The sequence below is a fragment of the Helianthus annuus genome, chromosome 17 (assembly GCF_002127325.2).
Source record: "Helianthus annuus cultivar XRQ/B chromosome 17, HanXRQr2.0-SUNRISE, whole genome shotgun sequence".
NCBI classification, from domain to species: Eukaryota; Viridiplantae; Streptophyta; class Magnoliopsida; order Asterales; family Asteraceae; genus Helianthus; species Helianthus annuus.
The window spans coordinates 19,058,498-19,065,675 of record NC_035449.2 but is presented as its reverse complement, the minus strand read 5'-3'; the positions used below and the strand labels follow the sequence as shown (position 1 = coordinate 19,065,675).

Sequence of the window (7,178 nt, the reverse complement as noted above, 5' to 3'; positions counted from 1 at the left end):
CCCACGTGGCACTTTCCCACGAAAGTTTGTTACTATGATTAAAACACTTATATATAGGAAGTACCAGCGGCGTATCCACCATGTTTTACCCATATTACCTCTGTTTCGTGAGGCGGTGTCACGCGCGCCGATAAGACACAGATAGAATTTCGATCCCTTGGTCCAAGCGGTATTGTAAGACCCTAATTCGTATTTGACAAAAAGTCGCAGCGGAAATTCGTGCCATAAAATTTCTTTCATTACAAACGTCTGGACTTACTTGAAAGTTTGTCTTAATATGTATCTTTTACAAAAATAAAGCATAAGTCCTGTTTACTAATAGTACATACTCAATTATTCCCGTACAATCTATCTTGTGACTCGGTCTTCGATCTCTATTCCTCGTGATAACCGCCCGTGATTCGTACAACCTGCACTCACCACATACATTCATCACATTAGTACACAATACATAAACAAGATCCAATACATGTACACTTTCCCTTCAGTTTTCTCTCTGATTTTAAGCATATCATTCGCATATCCATTCCCTGGTGAGCCTTCAATAATGTACCTGCATAAATCTTCGTTTTCCAGGCACACGATTAATATCATTAACACTCAACGTATCCAAAATCATACTTACATATACACGTGCATACATCCATACCTCTCTACATACATGTATACACTCATATGTATCTTCATATATTCTTAAATACTCTACTACATACGTACCTACATTCGTATGTTTCTACCTACATGCCTACACTCATACGTATCTTCATACATACATAAATACACATCTGCATACGTACCTACGTTCTTACGCCTTCACATATATACATACTATCCTACGTATCTTCATATATACATAAATACGCTTCTATATACGTACCTACATTCGTACGTCTCTACCTACATGCATACACTCATACATATCTTCCATATATACATAATTACACATCTACATACACGTACAAGATCTTGCATACCTCTTACATACTCATACGTTAATTACATGGGACTTAGACTTTGATTTATAGCCCATAAACATCTAAGGATCGATCAAAATCATGTTTAGAAAGCCCGCCGTAGTCCACGGATAACAAACCGAAGCCTACGATACATAAATCAACTTAAATAACAAATTTCAGAGTTTTGGACTTGGGGAGGGCGTCGGCGACGGCCCGTAGTTTTTCCCGTAGCCAAAAACCCCGTAGGCAGGTAATTAAGGCGTCGGAGAAAAACTGGTTTTCTAGAGCCCGTCGGCGACGGCCCTAACCCCGTCGGCCACGCCCTCTAGAAAACCACTTTTTCTGCAGATCCGTTTCGTCGTCCGTACGCACTAAAACGCGCATAACTTTTGAACCGTTTACCCGTTTAACCTCCCGTTTCTTCCTACATGCTCGTAAATTGGTCCTCTATCCTAAGGACTCAAAATCCCACATCCGGATTAAGTAAATTCTTAACTTATGCGCTATCGGCTTATTATTCATTCACGGTTATTCGACCCGTTCATGTTCTCATCAAACAACACATTCGTTTTAACATCAAGGCTACGTTTTGACCCGTTACATCTACTTAACAAAAATCATTGGTCTCATACAACACATCCTTATTGGTCCTCACTTAACATACTTAACTAACTAGCACATAACTTTACATAAACAATTAAGAAGTGATTATGGAAATCACTTACCTTTTTGCGTCCGTTCCCTTGCCTCCTTTTCACCCTTTTGCCTTTCTTGCTTGAGTCCATTTCCACATGATCCTTATGCCTTCACATCACGCAATCACATTCTTGTTAGTATGCATGATTGTACACTTAATGATCATGTCGAATGCATGGTTCAAGTCTAACTTTCATTAGTCAAGTCTAACAAACATAAGACATATACCCAACATCACATCTCTTCCAACTCGTATAATTCCTTACATAATTGCATATAACACACATTTTTAAACACGCACCATATGACTTTATAGCATTGAAATTTGACAAGAGTCTAGCCATACTACTTATGCAAGGTTTGACTTCCAAAAGTCAACGACCCATCTCATGGACTTTCGACTTAACCTCATATATCCGTGTCATCATATTAAGCTATAACAATGGCATTATATACACTTCATATTCATGATGTAATATGCTTACAACCACATGATCAATCCATTACATACACACACATACATATTATCAATACTACCTATACTAAAGCTTTCGGGATCCCATACTAGACGACCATATTTGGGGTACATAACCAACATGATTTTACCATCCTTACTTGCTATACATTAACACCAATTTCATTTCGTAACCTCAACTAAACCATCGACTAAACACATAGTGTGTACTATACAATGTGAGTGAACAATGAAAGATACTAGTGCACATTTCTACCCAAACAAGACATCAATAAAACCTCCACATGGATTCGATCTTACACATGTTCCTTGTGTAAGCTTAATAACAATTTAATCATTTACACATTGTATGTATGTTCATCCACTACTTGCATACATTTTCACATAATATCGTCGTTTAGTCATTTCATCAAACACTTGGCGTGCGTACCACTATCTAAGCATAATGTACAACTATTTCATGCATCAATCTTCTACATTCATACATAGTTCATCAAATCCTTCTACTCACCATCATGTAGTATTCACAATTAATCATCCAACATATCATCATCACATTTTATTCAATTCATCAAACCATAACTCGTTATACACCGATATTTCATCAATCTTTCAACAAGAATTGGACATAGATGGTGATTAAGTCATCATCATCACCATGACTAATGGGTTTTACTTCTAAACATCAAATTAACACAAACTATACATAACCTATGTTCTACTTGATGATGCTAACCCTTATACATCATCAATTTCATACTAATTCACGGATTAAAACATAACCCACTTCATACATGATCACCAATCTTAGTTTTGAGACATACCTTATGATCCCCTTGTGTTGGTGATCACTAATTCACGTTCGGTTGATAATTTGAGCTTCAATTCACCCTTCAATTTGATGAATATTGTTGAGTTAGGGTTTGGCTCCCTTGGGGAGCTCTGGAACGATCCAGAACACACACACACGAAAAATGTGTGTGGTGTGTGTTGATATTTTCTTTTAGTTAGTGACCAAGTTTCATCCCATCCACTTTAACCCCTCAAGTTTACTTCCATCACATTTTTGGCACTACTTTTCTCCTTTAATAGTTTTTACCATGCACTTAACTAGGTTGAATAGCCTAGTTATTTATTTCGTAATATAACGCATAAGGACATATTTCAAATATATGACATTTGGATTTTGGGGCGTTACAAGTCTACCCTCCTTAAAAGAGGTTTCGTCCCCGAAACCTTTCCTATCTTTATTAATCACTAATTTTCTCTCCTCTACGTCCCTTCGACACGACCGCTAGCCCATCACAATGACTATCCTTCATTTTTCAAGAACCCATCCGAGAGTTCTTATTAATGTCACTTTCACTAAATAGTGCTAGCTTCTATCGCACTTCATAGCTAATGGTCCATTCATCATTCTAATACTCGTATATCATGTGCGATATTTCATTTTGTTTACTTGATTCAATTTCAAATATCCTGTTAATAATGGGCCAATATACATGCTTCTTCAACATGTAGTTATACATACATTCATATGATCCGTTCATGACGGATCTAATACCTTCATCTCGTTTCTTAAAATTGCATTCTCTTCATGTACTGTATAATATTTAACTATTGTTTTGTTATCGCAACAAAACTACTATTTCATAGTCACAACTACGTGCCCAACTCTTAATTTAACATCATTCTATGTTTTCTACAATTACCTATACCTTGCATACCTTTACGTTGACTTCAAATCATTTCATGCATTTCATTTTACTATTGCTTTCGCTTCATGCATTACATAATTTATATAAATAATTGTGTCGTGCAAATTCATTGTACAGAGTTCATTAGACACTCAAAATTTCCTCCTCAAACTTTTGAAATCCACTTTTTAATGTCATATTTTCTTCTTACATCCGTTGTTAAAAATTTTAACATTCCATACCATACCATACATATCCTATCAGTCATTTCGTAGGTCCTTATCAACCTATCAATTCACACCTATCAATTCACACCTATCCAACATGAAGTACACATTTTACTAACCTCGATTTCTTTGCATAATTCAATGGTCCGTAAACCAGACCTATCCGCCTCTTTGTGAGTACTAGCCATACTAGGCTATGTTCCATTCATCCTTGTAATGGGCTTCCACTCGTGCGCATTCTTTCACCAATTCAATTGGTTCCATCACATTCGTAGTTCTACCAGTAACATCTACAAAATCGGCGGTTAGCAGCTTTCATTCAAACATTCATTACTTCATTTCGGTATTCTTGCCAAAACTCACCCTTCCCCATCATACTTAGATTGTTGTCCGGGTTATAGCCCGTCATTCATTACGATTCCTAAGAGTCGATTACTAATACATCTAACACATATCATGTTCAAAATTTCTTTCTTTCATCCAAATTAGGTTTACGTGCTAAACATTATGCTCACCTATAAGTATAAAACTTTACAAATCAAAACATTAAATATATCGGGTTTGAATGGCGATTACCCTTTGATCCGCATGACTTGTTCGTCTCTTTAACCCTTCTTACATAAAAACACATTCGCTTATATATATATACATATATATACACATTCATTCACACATATCTATATATACAAGTTTAAGGCATAACTTGGATAATACTTGCTTTTTAAAGAATATTTACTTACTTAGTCTGTATTTACTTATATATTCGAATCTTTCCATTCTTATCATTCATTATGTTTCGAACCCGCCACGCGGTTCCTAACCTATAGTTCATGCTTTCATTTCTTTCATGTTTCGAATCCGTCTCGCGGATTCTAACATATCATTCATGCTTTCAATTTTTTCATGTTTCGAATCCGTCTCGTAGATTCTAACATATCATCCATGCTTTCAATTCTTTCATGTTTCGAATCCGTCTCGCGGATTCTAACATATCATTCGTACTTTCATTCCTGAAAGTCTTACATTTCTTTTCACCCTCACGTCCACCTACTACCTAATTCTAACGGACATACCTGTAGCAATTATCACGGTCTCACGAACGTCATATGCTTCTCGTGTACTGGCCAGGTACACAATTCACATACTAGTTTCGTGTCTTCGTGTAATTGTCACCTTATGTCCGAAGAATTAGGTTTCGGCACGTGTAACATTTCCAAAACTTCATTACCATTCTTATCATTATTTTCCATTTTAAAATCTGCCTTTCATTGATAGGTTTTACCATTACATGTACCTACATATATTAAATATACGTACCTGGTCAATATGTCATATTATATACCTTGGTGTCGGTGCTAGACCGCATCCACAGATCGTTCTTTCCAAGCAACCATGCTTACCTTACACATAACATATTGTTAGCTATCTTCCAATACATACCTAAGCACATACTTACCTTGGCTTCTACCCTTAGATTTTGATCGAGTCTTGGATTGTACGGGTTTCTTGTCACAAGAGCACACAGGTTTGAGTTCAAGTATTTGCCTCCTCATACTTGATTTCGCTCAAACCAGGGCTCTGATACCAACTTGTAAGACCCTAATTCGTATTTGACAAAAAGTCGCAGCGGAAATTCGTGCCATAAAATTTCTTTCATTACAAACGTCTGGACTTACTTGAAAGTTTGTCTTAATATGTATCTTTTACAAAAATAAAGCATAAGTCCTGTTTACTAATAGTACATACTCAATTATTCCCGTACAATCTATCTTGTGACTCGGTCTTCGATCTCTATTCCTCGTGATAACCGCCCGTGATTCGTACAACCTGCACTCACCACATACATTCATCACATTAGTACACAATACATAAACAAGATCCAATACATGTACACTTTCCCTTCAGTTTTCTCTCTGATTTTAAGCATATCATTCGCATATCCATTCCCTGGTGAGCCTTCAATAATGTACCTGCATAAATCTTCGTTTTCCAGGCACACGATTAATATCATTAACACTCAACGTATCCAAAATCATACTTACATATACACGTGCATACATCCATACCTCTCTACATACATGTATACACTCATATGTATCTTCATATATTCTTAAATACTCTACTACATACGTACCTACATTCGTATGTTTCTACCTACATGCCTACACTCGTACGTATCTTCATACATACATAAATACACATCTGCATACGTACCTACGTTCTTACGCCTTCACATATATACATACTATCCTACGTATCTTCATATATACATAAATACGCTTCTATATACGTACCTACATTCGTACGTCTCTACCTACATGCATACACTCATACATATCTTCCATATATACATAATTACACATCTACATACACGTACAAGATCTTGCATACCTCTTACATACTCATACGTTAATTACATGGGACTTAGACTTTGATTTATAGCCCATAAACATCTAAGGATCGATCAAAATCATGTTTAGAAAGCCCGCCGTAGTCCACGGATAACAAACCGAAGCCTACGATACATAAATCAACTTAAATAACAAATTTCAGAGTTTTGGACTTGGGGAGGGCGTCGGCGACGGCCCTAGGGCCCGTCGGCGACGGCCCGTAGTTTTTCCCGTAGCCAAAAACCCCGTAGGCAGGTAATTAAGGCGTCGGAGAAAAACTGGTTTTCTAGAGCCCGTCGGCGACGGCCCTAACCCCGTCGGCCACGCCCTCTAGAAAACCACTTTTTCTGCAGATCCGTTTCGTCGTCCGTACGCACTAAAACGCGCATAACTTTTGAACCGTTTACCCGTTTAACCTCCCGTTTCTTCCTACATGCTCGTAAATTGGTCCTCTATCCTAAGGACTCAAAATCCCACATCCGGATTAAGTAAATTCTTAACTTATGCGCTATCGGCTTATTATTCATTCACGGTTATTCGACCCGTTCATGTTCTCATCAAACAACACATTTGTTTTAACATCAAGGCTACGTTTTGACCCGTTACATCTACTTAACAAAAATCATTGGTCTCATACAACACATCCTTATTGGTCCTCACTTAACATACTTAACTAACTAGCACATAACTTTACATAAACAATTAAGAAGTGATTATGGAAATCACTTACCTTTTTA

The 7,178-nt window shown here is 37.0% G+C and overlaps 1 long non-coding RNA gene across 1 annotated transcript; it reads right to left on the bottom strand.

The window, feature by feature from the left end:
- Window positions 1-226: 226 nt before the first annotated feature.
- LOC110909460 lies at window positions 227-3,089 on the bottom strand. Its single transcript, XR_002575378.2, has 3 exons — window positions 2,952-3,089; window positions 1,682-1,760; window positions 227-563 (listed from the first exon to the last, which is right to left on the bottom strand). It is a non-coding gene; the product is annotated as an uncharacterized LOC110909460 (long non-coding RNA).
- Window positions 3,090-7,178: the final 4,089 nt, after the last annotated feature.